This window comes from Toxorhynchites rutilus, chromosome 2 (genome assembly GCF_029784135.1).
Source record: "Toxorhynchites rutilus septentrionalis strain SRP chromosome 2, ASM2978413v1, whole genome shotgun sequence".
Lineage (NCBI taxonomy): Eukaryota > Metazoa > Arthropoda > Insecta > Diptera > Culicidae > Toxorhynchites > Toxorhynchites rutilus.
The window spans coordinates 160,039,033-160,055,030 of NC_073745.1; the positions used below are offsets into that span (position 1 = coordinate 160,039,033).

Genomic DNA, 15,998 nt, shown 5'->3' on the forward strand with positions numbered 1-15,998 from the left:
CATTCTTGTCCTCGCAGAACAATACACTAGCTGATCGTATGTCGTGATTTGTTTCATGTCAATGCATTGAAAATTTACCTCGAACGCTATTCCGGTTGGCTTTTTTGCAATTGACATGAACTCGGCTACTCGGAACTCGGTCGATTATATACTTGTTGCACCAGCATAATTATTTCACGTTTCATAAGTACTTCAATATATCTTTGGCACCGCATGGAAACAACAACAATGACAATACTTGCAAGTATCAAATATCATGCTACATGTTATTTAGTTTTGCCTCAGTGGAATCGCACCTTTGGGCATCCTTCGTACAACGTAAACTAACATAAACCAAGCGCGCCATAGCATGCATACATTGGTGGTTTGAAGCTACTAAGAATATAAACACTTCGCATCATTTTGCACTATTCTCAAAAGTAACGCTTCTATTAGTATTACTAGTCTCAAAAAAAAATGGCGTTACTGATGCTTCATACTCAAGGTAAGTGCAGCTGTCATCCTCAGTGGACAAAGTTTTGCTTTCTGCAAGCGAAACCAAATCACATACAAAATTTCAGAACGACATTTACTTCCATGGTCACTAAATAAACGAAATGAACTCTTTCTGTTAACCTCAACCACCTCGAAAAGAGTAGCATTGCTTCATTATGATCAAGATAAGCGCAAATGCAATCCTAGTTGGAGGCAGTTTCGCGACTGGCAGGCAAACCCGAATAACTTATAACATTCCAGTACGACATTCAAGATGCTTGGTATTCCCCAAATAATTTTTCGTGACATCGCCAATGCACGCGGGAGCTGATACAAATGGGATTTCAGGGTAGCGAAGATGCACTATTTTTACGTACGGGTTATGAAACGCGCACGTACACACACAAATATCCATGTATCGGTAGCTTGACGCAACTAAATATACACACAAAAAGTATAAATGAAAATCTTTTTTTTTCGCATCAAATATGTTGCTCTATGTAATAGAGCAACATGTTTTCTGTTAATGGTGAAAAAATCTTGAGCTAAAACTAATTCTGGTGGTAATTTTATTTTATACTAATGAGTTTAAGTAGGGATTTCAGAAAAAATATTCGATTAAGAAAGGCCAGGACTTTGAGCTAGAATCGATCTCCATCACTGATGGTTGTTGCGTGGACGCAGTTATTCTATAACAACACAAATATAGTCAATTGAGAGCCCTGAGCTTTGAACTCGCGATCGATCGCTTAGTAAGCGAACTTTCCTCTTTGAACGCACTGGATTCGTCCGAATCTTCCTTTTGATGGCAGCGATAACCCTTGGAATCCAAGCTGACTTCGAACGACCTGTGGCCATCTTCGCGATTCGTTGTCCTATCTTTTCTCGGTCTAGGATCCTTTTCACTGTACACCGAGACACTACCACGATGATTGAAATGACGTTTTGCGACATTTGCGCGTGGGACAAATCACGATTAAGCTCCCACTTCGTCATGGTGCAACTGTCAAACTAAAGCAATACGGCTTCTTTCACAACGCCGTAAATTTACAATGGTTTCTTTTGTTAATGATCTAACTTCGCAACGAGTACCTGAATTGCTAGAAATTTAAATTTCTATGTACCTGGGCGTCAACTAAGAACACGCAATTTGTTTCTAACCAAAACATCCAGACCAAATTATGCAAACAACGCTCCTATCAATCGCATGATGCATATATACAATCAGCACTGCGGATTAATTGATGAATAAAAAACAGCTAAAAAGTAACATGTACCGTATAAATAATATTTAACTTAAGAAAACGTTGTAACATTAATATATAAGTATGTAGTCCACATTTGTTTGACGAAAATTAATGAATAAATAAATTAATTAATTAATTAAGAACACGCAGCCTATTATGATATGAATTATAGCTTACGTGAATTCAAAGAAATGCAAATATGTTAAGGTTCCAAGGGTTATCGCTGCCATCAAAAGGAAGATTCGGACGAATCCAGTGCGTTCAAAGAGGAAAGTTCGCTTACTAAGCGATCGATCGCGAGTTCAAAACTCAGGGCTCTCAATTGACTATATTTGTGTTGTTATAGAATAACTGCGTCCACGCAACAACCATCAGTGATGGAGATCGATTCTAGGTCAAAGTCCTGGCCTTTCTTCATCCATTCAAGCGCTGCTTGAAGCTGCCCTGCTCTGCCAGAATATTCTCATATTCTCAAACAAGACACACAAAACAGATGCAAGGTTCAACATTGGGACGCACATAACAGATAATGATAATGCGGAACAAAAAATTTTAGACCCCATTTCGGCACACTTTTTTTTCATGTTAAAATTGTTTTGTAAAATTTGTCGTAGCCATTCTAGTCCAATTCTTATAGTTTCAGCAATTACACGAAAATGTAAGCGACATTCAGATCGTATCGGGTTTCTTCTTTTGCGGTATTGCTATCAAACTATCATCTTCAAATTTTCCTGGGCCATCGGAAAAGGGTTAAACCACTTAAAAACACAAGCTTCGTAAACTATCAGTACCTAGTAAACTATCAGTTTTATTCAAAATTCTAATTATTCTAGAACAACTGGTTTAGCTGTTGTTCTTTGGTGAATTGATGAATTTACTTTTAGTTTAGCATGGGTTATCATCGATTAATTATAAATATTTATAGTATTCTCTGAACTGACATTCACCTGCACTTTATAGCCGCTAATCAGGTTCGTTTTGTTTACTGCAAGTCAAAACACTTTAGGAAAATAAACAATTTGTACTTATTTCCATTCGTTCAACTTGCCAATCGCACACACTTTCAAAACAAAGCTGTTCAGCATCACCCAGCGGAGAAAAATCTTCAGCAGCACTCACTAACCATTTTACCGAAAACGATATTCATATTCTGTTTTATTTTTGGAAATAAGACTACCACATCGATGTAGGTGAATAGATGGAAACAGAGATCAGATCGAATACTTGCTCGTGAAGTTTTAAACAGTGTTCGTCTATTTTCTCACACGTTTTCTCACTTGAAAATTGCTTGCTGTTCAAACAAGTCTTTCAACACGAATACAACTTCGACATTCGTGACGAACCACGAGCGAAATCACTCTCTTCAAGTTACAACAATTTCCATTCACAATCCAGGAACGTTTCGGTTGGGGTTTAGCATTATAGTTCTACAAACTGGTATGCGGTGCACTGCAGTCGCAGTGAAATTTCACATGCGGTTCATTCACTTCAGTCAAAACAAGAGCAACATAAAATAGTTCACTAAGCGTTACACCGCACAACGTTTTTCACCACGTTTCTCCATGGAAAAAAATCTATCGTTTATAACATCCATAAAACAGTCGTTATGCCATTGTTACTCTGCTGGAAAAGCACTGATGCAGAATATACAAAAAAGTGGCGAAAACTTATTTATTAACGCGACGCAATGATACAGAACAGAGCATATCAGGTCAACGCGAGCTAAATTCTCGACGCAAACTATCGACCACACGGACACTCTTCTGGGTGGAATTATGAAAAATATCTCTCGCCAAAGTACGTAATCTCAAAAACCGAAAATATCACGTCGCGTTGTCCGGACTATCATGGCAATATGCGAGTCAATCGAATGTATCTGTGTTGGTATATTTTGGGGAATGAGTGCCGGCCGTCGATATTATGCCGCCAAACAGCATGTGGACAAAACCCAACGAACAAAACGATTTCAAATTTTCCGCTTCTCTCCCCGAACTCAATAATTTGACCCTCACTCATTGATCGTAGACATAAACACAGCGCTGTATTGAAATTCGAATTTGTTTTTCCAAAAATTAAGAGGAATCGTTATTAATCGAACATTTAAAAAAATGAATGAAAAACAAACCGAAAATCAATTTCAATAATTGAATATAATCGAATTCAATACAATAATGATATAAATTAATCCATCCACCCGGAACAACATGTGGACTGCAATGATATTAATTAGATCACAGATAATCGTGATTGGCAAATTCTCGAGATTTCTGAAGCACCAGCAGGTCCATTGTGTGGAACCGGACCGGACCATTTAAATTCCAGCGTGACATGCATCATTAGGTGACAGGGACTTCATATTTCAGAAATTTCCCCGGCTCTTGCATCGTGCAGGTAAATGCAGTGAGCCAAAACACGGAGCAGATGGGTATAATAGATTCCCGATACTCTGTGGACGGCGCGTACCAGTGCCAATGTGGGAACGATGACCGCAGTGGCAAAAGGAGTTCCGCTCATTTCCTCTTTGATTGGACCGTGGGAAACGGTGGTAGATTCTGAGTGTAAATCCGAATAAATATGGAGACACGATATTCGGTGGTGATATTTTTGTTAATGAAACACGGGTATTCGAATTCACAACTGAATCTTATTTAGGGTTATTAGGGTTCAATTATTTTTTGCATTTACAGGAAATAAACAATAGAAACGGATTTCATTTGACAATTACATTACCTAGTTTTATTTTCCTGTTTCTTTACATTGGGGTAGTTAGAGAATACCAGCAATGTTTCGGGTTTTCTAAAAAATATGTTCGAACCGTCATTTTTCCAGCACACGTTTTCTTCTCAGTATAAGATTTCTCCTTTCCATCAACAGTAGAATAACATTTCCCCTATAATGGGGGGAAAGTGGTCACCCCAAGGAACATGTCCATTTCCAATGTCCATATACCACTACGATTTCCGTTTTTCGAACAAAGTTCCTGGGCGATTGGCAAGTTGAACGAATGGAAATAAGTTATGTTTCTAATTGTTTCAACACATACTTCTTGGATGGCACTGACGTACCAGTGGAACTTTTGCTTTCTCAACGTAGCATTGCTAGAGTCATTTTCATTAGTCCTACTTGGTTGAGATTCCTATGCCGAATAACACGCCTTGAATGTTCTCTGAAGTGGAAAGCTCTAGAATACGCATGACCACAGTGCAAGTCGGAAGAATTTTCTTTGACGAATAATTCCCCGGCCAGAACGGGAATCGAATCGGAACCCCCGGCATGATAGTGTGGGACGCTAACCACTCGGCCACGATAACACTTCAATCTATATATACAGGGTTTTCCATTTCGGGCTTCCGAAAGTGTACAGCCCTGCGCTGACAACCGTTTAACATAGCTGTCAACCAAAGCGTCATATCGTTAGTTGAATGTCTGCCATTTTACAATATGGATCGTTTTAGCATCGCTCAACGTGGTAATTTTGTTAAATTATACTATAAAAATGATGAAAAACTGGCAAATGTTTTTCGAGCATTACGGACGGATTTTGGTCGTCATGGACGGCCTACAGAGCACACAATCGCTAATGTAGTGCGTAAATTCGAACAAACTGGATCCGTAGCGGATATTGTGAAACCTGTACATCATCGTAATGTGCGTTCGGCCGAAAATATTGCTGCTGTTGCTGCCAGTGTGGAGGATGACCCGAATGTTTCGATTCCACGGCGTGCTCAGCAATTGGGCTTGTCAAACACATCATTGTGCCGAATTTTGCATTTGGATTTGCACCTACATCCATATAAAGTCCAACTGGTACAAAAATTAGAGCGTGGTGACCATGGAATGCGTCGGGCATACGTCGATTGGGTGAACGAACAACAGCCGCAAAATGCTGAATTTTCGCATCAAATTTTCTTCAGCGATGGGGCTCAGAAAATCCACACGTGATTGTTAAGAGGCCATTGCATCCGCCAAAAGTCACTGTTTGGTGCGCATTATGGTCTGGTGGAGTCATCGGGCCGTATTTCTTTGAAAATGAGGACGGCGAGACGGTAACTGTGAATGGTGAGCGCTATGGCCGCATGTTAACCCATTTTTTTTGCTACAAATTGAAGATATGGATACGGATGACATGTGGTTTCAGCAGGACGGCGCCACGTGCCACACAACACGACCAAACATGGCCATATTGCGAACGAAATTTGAGGGACGCATAATTTCGCGTTTTGGTGATGCCAAAATCATGCGATTTGAACCCGCTAGACTTTTTTTTGTGGGGTTATGCGAAAGACCGTGTCTATGCCAACTCTCCGCAAACTCTTGAACATTTGAAAGACAACATTCGTGAAGTTATGACCGAGATACTGCCCCATATGTGCCGAAAAGCCATCGAAAATTACCTGTTCCGGATCAAGGTGTGCGAGGAAGCCCTAGGTGGACATTTGAATGATGCTGTATTTCACACATAATGGCATAAACCAAACTTTAATTTGAAATAAAAGTTTCATCGAAATTCGAATTCTAAGTGTGTTTTATTTCAATTTACTTTCGGAATCTAAAGTTGGAAAACCCTGTATGAATGTCAAACATTAGAAAAATAGTTTTTTTGTGATTCGATTATGTATTGGATTCGAAAATTAACGTTGAAAGTGAAATTTCGATTATATATAATCGAGTCCGACCTGTATAACCTTTATAAATAGGAGATTGAGCCCAGTAGCTTAGTTTAGCTTATCTTTTTGAATAGAATCAAAACTCATATTTAATAATATATTTGAGTTTATGATGCACAAACATTTATGAAATTTTTAGAAATTGAATTGAAAATTCTTATAATTTACCCTATCAAGGTAATTCTTTTATCATTTTTTTATGCGAATATTCCAATTAACGTAAACAAAACCTCTGTAAAATCATATCTCTCCTCCATGCTCTCTCAGAGCATATGACAGTACAGGTTGGACTTGATTATATAATGATTCGATTATATACAGTTTGAAAAAAATAAATTGTTTTTTGACGTAGAACTACGTCTTTCATTAAGGGTGCCAAATAGGTCACGTTTTTATGAAATAAAGTTAACGTTAATAACTATTTTTGCCGTGAAAGGATTTTGGCAATTTACATACTAAACGAATCGGAAATTCCCTAAGATTTGTTTGATATGCTATACATTATAATCCCATAGTTTGTATATGGTTTAAATTTATGAAAATTGGAAGCATTCCCATTTGCCCATACATTTGTTCTGTCCATTTGTGTGCTTCCCCGAACAGAGCTTTCAATAACGAGCAACTTAACGACGAGCAACGAAGGGAAAATGTAATGTCTCCGTGAACAAAGGATCAAAAGAAGAACGAAGGGGAATATTTGCCAAGAGTATAAACAGTGGATCTCGCTGAGGCAAACTTTCATTCTTCGTGAGGAAATCGACCGAACAACAACATCGTTGCTGGGCGAGCTGGACGGCGAGGGATCGAATGCCTTTCTCAAGGCAATGGGGGTGGAGGAGTAATATTATGGATAAAGTAAAGTCATCCAAGGGCCTTCTTAAAGGTTACAAACGAATGAACTGTTTAAGTTTAAAGTATCAAGCAAGGAAGGAGGGAAAACTTTCAGTATCGTTCTTTATTCAAAGCAATAAATATTGCTTGTTCTTCCTTGTCACATGTCTTCGTTTCGGATTGAGCTGTAGACGCAACCAAATTACTCACTCGCTAATGTCTCTGGCATTGCAATCATTGCATCAAACTGACGCCATTGCATTGAAGTTCTGAGCTACACAATTGTGTGGGTAATCAAAACGGATATAAGAGTGTGTATATTTAGTTGCTTCAAGCCATCGTAGGGGAAAAGGAGGGAATTTGGACCACCTAAGCAAATCACCTGATATTTCCAAACCAATAAGGTCTTAATTAAAAATGTCACATTGTATTCTGAGCTACACTTGTTTTCTCTCAATCAATAATGTTTAATCATTCTATCAAGCTTCAAACTACCAAATATATCATAAAATAAAAGAGATGATTTTTGGACATTAAAATTTGATGCAGGGTGATTTGGACCGTCTGTGGGATGATGTGGTCCAGTGTGTGTTTCATTGAAATAAACATACTTATGTTTATGTAAAATATTTTGGGATAATGTTACAATCAGTAACAGTATTTTGGGATCGATACCAGGTGTCTTGGCCAGATTTAGGACCAGAGAAATTGGATTGACACCATCTCGAATTCTGCATGCTCGGGCATTTCCAAACACTTTCGTTGTTGGCCAAAGAAAATCCGTTCTTGATGGCCTGTATTGCTCTTTCAAGCTCCTCCTTCTTCCAACGTTGTCTGCGCATTCTCTTTTTGTAATTCCGTGACTTCTTGAATAAATTAGATCAAAGAAAAGCCTCAAACCTGTAGGCGAACAGAACTTTACTGCACATTACACGAAAAGTTAGTTTAATCAGCGGGAAAAACCTTAAAACCACGATCGGAAAACTCACATTTTTTGACAATCAAAGTGCTTGTTGTGTTCATGCTACCGTTTCCTTCCACCTGTCGAATTTTACCAAAGTTTTTTTTACGTTAGTTACAAACGGTTGAATAATAAAAGAAAATGACATTATAAAAAATCCAAGTTGAGCCGTACTTTTTGAGATGAAGGGTGGTCCAAATCTCCCCGTATGTCCATCTCACCCCGTGTTAACCTATATGGATATTTGTATGCGTACGTGCGTGCTTCATAACCCGTACGTAAAAATAGTGCATCTTCGCTACGCTGAAAACCCATTTGTATCTGCTCCCATGTGCATTGGCCCTGTAACGATGCAACAATCACCTATTTTTATGCTATGATTGATGATTGTTTGGTGTTACAAATTATGCAGTCGTAATGATAAATATAAACAAGAAGGGGAGATAGCGGGAGGGAAATATTTAAACTAGGGTATTGGTAATGAATCTCTGCTTTGGGGAATACAAAGTTATTCAATACGTTATATTAAGTTGTTAATTTATTTGAGCTCACGTGCCAGTCGCAAAACTGCTTTCAACTAGGATTGCATTTGCGCTAATCTTGATCATAATGAAACAGTGTTACTCTTTTCGAGGTTGTTGAGATTAACAACCAGAGTTTTTTTTTCGTTTATTTAGTCACCAAGAAAGTAAATGTCGTTCTAAAATGTTGTATGTGATTTGGTTTCGCTTGCCAGTAGCAAAACTTTCTCCACTAAGGATGACAGCTGCGCTTATCTCGAGCATGTATTGTTCTGCGAGCACATTCTACAATAAAAAAGGGTGATCAAACTGGTAGAATGGTTATTTCAAAATTTTCGTAGGATTATAAAATAATATCCGCAGTTATAAACAAGCGACTTGAATTAAACTACAGCGCAGTTCTACGTCAACAATGCTGTCGTGTCTTGAACACAACCTCCTATAATTTTTTTTGACGTAGAACTACGCTTTCAGAAAGGGTGCCAAATCAGAAGACAGGTCCGGTTTTTATGAAATAAAGTTAACGTTAATAACTATTTTCACTGTGAAAGAATTCTCATGATTTGCATACCAATCGAATCGGAAATTCTCTAAGATTTGTTTAATATGCTATACATTACAATTCGCTAATCTCTAAACGGTTTCAAAAATTCATGAAAACTGGAAGAAATTCCATTTTTCTCATAGGGTAAATGATCTTGGTTTGTCCAGTCGAAAATATGATCATGGTTTGCCCACTTTTTTTGAATGCTCTAATTCAGCGCTCCTGTGTCAAATGAGGCCTTCGAATGTTTCGAAACATATAAATGAAATTGCCTTTTACATGATTTATAGTAGTTTGATAGTATATTTTTACGAAATCACATGTTTTTAAGGATTATAAAATACACCTTCTATTTGTGTCAATGCACCCCTCATTCGAGCTAACTTTTAATCGATCACCAGATGATTATTTGGCACGTATTCAGACCTTTTCTGGATTACAACACTTATAAATATTGTAAACATCATGCTTGCTCACCATTTGTATCGGATTTACATAGCTAAACCATTAAATTAACGCATTTTGATGAACTCAATTCTGATCACGAGTTGTCCAATTCAATAATGTTGTTTTGTCCACATGATTTCTATGGCAACCGCTTGGCGCGCTGCAGTTTGTTTATGTTTGTTTATGGTGTGCTTCGCGCATAGCAGAAGTATGGTTTTTCTGTGTTGATTGTGTTGAGGTGAACACTTCTAAAATGCCCAAGAAAAGGTAATATTCTGAAGAAAGCCTAAATTATGAATGAATCAATATGATGACAGTAAACTCAAGCAATGATAAATGCAACATCTAATTGTGAATTCGAATGTTTTCATTCAAAAATGGAGATTTCTAAAACCGGACAAACCATGATCATTTTTTTGGGCAAATCATGATCATAATTCTTCTTTAAGGAAAATCGTTAAAAAACATAAAAATTTGAATAATTTCAACACCTTATGGTAGTATTAGCAACTAGAGACTTGGGGCTTTTCAACAAACCCAAACTCGTATCGATTATGTGTGATTTTCATGAAGAAAAATCGATTTGCATTTACTAGTTGCGTAAAAACACCCCAAATTGCACAAACCAAAATCATTTACCCTACATTTGTTCTGCCGATTTGTGTGCTAACCCTACCCGTATTTCGAATGCTTATAACTCGAGCTTTTCTTAACAGATCGGAAAGATGTTTGCATCAATTGATAGGAAATATTTCTACGCGTTTATCACAATTAATAAATTGTTATTTTTCATGAGATGAACAATTGAATAACTGTAAAATGTCAAGCGTTATCTAAACGCTCTAACTGCCAAGGGTTGATTGGCCCGATTTATGGTTTCCCCTACACAGACTTCAAAATCGATGTACCTGTGGAAATCCGATTTGTCATAACAAGCAAGTCGGGGGTATTTTTTCCCACTGAGCTGTGTTTCTCTAACACGGACTTTAAAATTAATGTGCCTGGGGAATCCACTTTGTAGGTACATGCATGTCGGGGGTAATTTTTGGTGTTGACTACTTTTGTACTCGCTTGTCGTTGTGCAGACCGGAATATGTTCCCCTAAAACGTACTTTTAAACTGAGAAGCCTGGAAAATCATCATTTCAGACACTAGAGGTGAATGAGCTTTCGCGGTTCGAGAACTACGTAAACATGAGATGTGCAATAATTCAGAGGGAAATGTAAAATACAATGATCGTTTGGAATTTTTCCGTTCACATATTTTGGTAGCATCATATCAAACGTAAAAGGACGTTCATCAAATTTATTTGTAACAAAGAACATAATCTATTACAAAACTTCGATGCATTCTTAAATAATATTCGAAGTGGTAAACAAGTGGATTGCATAATGTTATTGCGTAGTTCTACGTCGAAAATATGCGGTCGTGTCCTAGATACAACCCCTTACAATTTTTATATTTCAAATATGACTTATTTCAAGAAAAAATATATTATTTCAACTTTAGAGCGGTTATAGAGCTTTTATTCGGTTGGTAGAAATAATCAAGTTTATGTAAATGTTTCACAACTATATCCATTACTAAATTTTCTCATCTTTCAAGCGCTTACCTTCCGCTTGAAATATGAGAGAATTTAGTACAGGACATAATCGTCTTGCGTAGCGTACTTTTTTAATGTTGAACCAGTTTGAGGAAAATAGAGGCCGAACCAAAAAAATAAGTTTCATAACTCTGTCCTCCTATCCGATCTATAAACTTTTACTTAGTCGCGGCAATACATACACACACTCTTTACAGATACACGGGCCAAAGGTTGTGCAGTCCACTGATGATTCAACAAAAGCCAAAGGTTGTACCGCTCATGACAACTCTACACGAGCTGATGATTGCGCCGGCTAGTGACCATTCTATCCTGGATTCCTCGAGAAGACGCACCACGCTAGATATGGGGTACAGACTAGGGGGGCGTTGCTGATTAATGGTCAGCTGCATCCCAATAGGAAGTATCCCGTGTCGGGCACAGGTACAGATCATTGAAGACAGCAACATCACAATTACGAAAACACTTGTAATACTAACCTCGAGCCAACCGCGAGTAATCGGTTACATATTACTAACATAGTTATAAGGCAAACATTGTCGAAATATTGAACTCCCGGCCCCGTCAGGTTGACGCCATATGAGCCTTAATAAAAATATATATTTTGGATAAAAAAAAACTCTGTCATTGTTGAAATTCGACTATATTTTTCATCAAATGTGATCGTCTATACCTCCTGAGAGATTTTGGATAATTTTTTTTTCATGTGAGAAAGATGTTTTCTGACTTTGGGATGACTCAAAAAATAATATCCCTTTTCATATTAAAAAAAAACAAATTATATGTATCAAAAAATATACTGTATATCAGGGGTTGCCAAACTCAATAGTTTTTTTTTGATTTTCAAAACTTTATGCCGGATGTTTCCAGCATTTTCAATTGGTCATTTAACAAATGATGTGCCTGGAGAAAACATTGTTGGAATTGCTTCTAGTAATTTTTTTTTTGCTTTATTACAAATTATGATCGAGCAACTTGATGCATTTTTTTACGTAGATTTACGTAGATTACGTATTTTTATAGAATTACCGCGGTTTTTCCAATTAACGCGTTTTTTCCCACGGTGCCTGGGTGTACAACCAATTTCCATACTACACAGACGTTCCTATAGTTTTGCTAAGGCCGTGTCAGTATTTCTAAGTAATCGATGAGTTTCTGCTACATTTTTCTTCAAATCTTCAGAATGTATTACAAAAGTACATATATAACAACACCACCACACCATTATTTTTCAAAAAGCAAACAAAAAGTCTTGAGGCAATAAAAGTTGTGTATGCTGGCTGGATGGATTGAATAGGCTGCGTAGAGGATATCTTAAGACTGGTCAATTTTGGGAAGCCAAAAATCCAAACTTCTCTTTGCGATAAAAACGTATCATTGACCGATCGAATCCAGTTGCCATGATGGAATACGTCAGCCACAATAAAGAAAAACACTCTTCGGCGACGGACTGTAATCTCCACGGGGCTATAAATTTACGCAATCAAACGAATGTTTTTCCATACGCAAGCTCCATAAACAGAACTCACCGTCGTAACACGAAGTCGGTTAACCTATCTGGAGAGAAACGGCCACGCAGGACCTGTTTCTGCGAGTATGAATATCCGCTCATGGCAATTCGGAGTATTGTTTAATTTCCTATAGCAATGATAAATTTGAGCCATTGGTCAATGTTTTTGCGTTTATTCCCGAAGGTGTGACAATCTGACAACGTCGCATGCAGCAGAACTATAAACGAGACCCACCATTTGTCGACCACAGGTATTCCATCATTTTGCTTTTGGGTTTTGGGAACACACAGCTTTCATTCCAGCGCGGAATCGGTTCCATATGATCCACTGAATAACTATGTGATTATGCGGGAGATGTACAGTCATAACGAAGAAATAGACAATTGATTTTATTCTGTTTTGCATTCATAGCATTTATTTTACTATGCAGGAGCGATATTTGAAAATTTCTGCCCATCGCTGACGTTAATTACAGAAACTAAAAGAAACATCATTAATTCACTTCGCTGTCATAATCATTAGTTTTTGCAGAACATTTTCCCGTTCGCGGATACCCACGGCTAGTGCCCCAAATGGCAAGATCGGCGGAATTCTGGAAATTATTTAAATTTAATTAGGAAATAAACCTCAACATCCACGATATAATCTGATTTATGGAGAAAGGTTACATCCAATCCTCTCCTTTCTTTCGACCTATTACCGGGAGCAGCGAGAAAATAATTCAATGCTATCTACCAAGAGTCACTAAAATATTAATAAAACCATCCCTTGGGTACCCTCCCTCGTATTTTTCTGCATTTATCAGTTCGCACAGAAATTCATCTTCAGAGTTCCCAGACACAGTCTTAATCAATGGCGCTTCGTTATATGAAGTGTGCAACGGTATCGAAAAATTTGCTATTCAATCTTATCACAATAATTTCTCTTCTGCACGGTTCAATGGACTGAAAGGCGAATTGGAGGAAAATAATGAATAATAATTCTAGTGTTGGAACGAAACTCAAACCGAATGACGGTTATCGCGTTAATTGCGTGGAATGATCGACGTTTCCGATTTTCAACCATTGAGTTATCTTCGAATGAGTTACTTCGATTTACAGTATCCTCGTTTTACTTGAAGTAGACAAACAAAACTTTTATATTACTACAACATGAGATATTACGGATTTTATTTTATTTTGGTTTTTTTTTTTTAAATCTTGCGTTCTTCATTCACATTTTTTTTTAATACCTATAGGTCTGAGCATGTGTATCCTGATGTTATATTCATCTAATTCTAAATGAAGTTTTGCTTGATGTCTAAGGACGATGAAGAACGCTTTTTTCATACTTGAACTCGCTCAAGGAAATCCGAAGTTGAACGCACGGGCTCGTTACACCCGTAGTTTCTGCTACATCTCAGTGTACGCTCAATAAATCAATTTAAAAAATACGTAAATTACGAAAATAAGCAATTCGAAATTCGTCAAATGACATAACATGTGTATTTTTGATTTGAATGACAGTTTGTATTCCGTTTGGGTTGGAGGAAATATGAGTTTCTACAATTGGCATTATTTTTGACTCAAGTCTAACTTTTCAATAGGGTGTTTCGAATTTAATAAGAGATTGTACCGAAATAGTGTCTTAGAAAGACATCTAGAGAATTGAGTTAGAGAGAATTGAGAGAATGCTTAAACGTGAAAAAAATATACACTGAGAAAAAAAATCAGCACTTAAAAAAAAGTACTTAAAGTAGTACTAAAAAAACTTAAAATTGCAATACATATAATACACTGCGTTCCACAACTATAGAACCACTCATTTTTTCTGATTTTCCAGAAATATGTAAGAAGTCGGTTAAATTGAAGTATATAGTGTTGAATACAATCACTATCTTCATTTATAAGACTGGCCATTTCAACTTTATTATTGTGTTCAGGGGCGAGATGAAAATTTTTGGGAAAATTCTCCCCAAACCATAAAAATCGCATTTCCAAAGCTGCGATTCCAAAAACTATTGCGGAGCTTCTCTGATAAATACAAATTCAACTTGAATAGGATTAATAGGATTTCTTCATACTGGAAGGATTTACGGAACGTGTCATTCAATTTTTCAGCTCGTAACTTTGCAGGCGGCAGTTTGATGGTTTGACGAAAATATTTTCCAAACGGCCTGGTTCAGATAGCTTTTCATCAACACCAATGTACAGTCAGAAGTGCAATGAAATACTTCAAAATCATTTACTACTGTTTTTGGATCAAAACACCGTGATAATTGGGTAACTTAGCAACAATTCAAAAAATCTGGAAGATCATGGCATGGTTTAATGAATAGGGGCTTCAGATTCTGAACTGGTCAGCTTGTTTACCAAATCAGAACCCTGTCAGGAACTTCTGAGGAGTGATCGGACGAATATCAGATGCATCTTACAAGCAGTATGAGTCATTTGAAGAGCTTAAACGAGCAGTATCCTCTGCGTAGAACGAGATACACACTACAACATGGCGCAGCATGGTCGTAACCATCCCGAATGGGTTATTTGAACTGATTGAGAACTAAAGATGACCTACGAATTAGTAACGTATCGTAATTCATGTTGAATTGACGTTAATTTTGTAAAGAAGTGAGAGTTCCTCCATCTGATGCTATAGTTATGAAACACTGGAATTTTAGTTTTTTGAATGTTTCGCGCCTGAACACAACAATAAAGTTGAAATGGTCAGTCTTATAAATGAAGATAGTTATTGTATAATATACTCTCTGGAAAATCAGAAAAAATAAGTGGTTCTATAGTTGTGAAACACAATGTATATAATAAAATAAAATATGAACTTTTTTTTTATTTTTTAATATAAAAAAGAAGTCATGTTTGACGAACTTTGTAGAACATCGATTTTTTTATGAATTTTCGGAACATAGAATTTTTGTATGTAAACAATCAATTTCAACCACAAATGAATCCTAATGTACAGTCAACCCACCTATAACGCGGTGAGTGCGTACCGCGTTATATGGAAACCGCGCAATAAGAAACTCGGATTTTGTATACAAACCAGGCTAATCCGTAGCGCGTTGTATGGAAACCATCTACCGTGTTGTATGGAAACCGCGCTATAAGAAACTCAGAATGAGTACAAATCACATCATTCGTACCGCGTAGTATGGATATCAATAAGAGATCATAAAAGGAAATGGAAAAAATAAAACAA

The 15,998-nt window shown here is 37.2% G+C and overlaps 1 protein-coding gene across 1 annotated transcript in view; it reads right to left on the reverse strand.

The window, feature by feature from the left end:
• LOC129769404 (uncharacterized) overlaps positions 1-3,446 on the reverse strand; it is a 252,079-nt gene extending 248,633 nt beyond the window's left edge. The window contains exon 1 of the mRNA XM_055771667.1: positions 2,669-3,446. The gene's annotated coding sequence lies outside the window, so the exon portion shown is untranslated. The remainder of the gene's footprint in view (positions 1-2,668) is intronic.
• Positions 3,447-15,998: the final 12,552 nt, after the last annotated feature.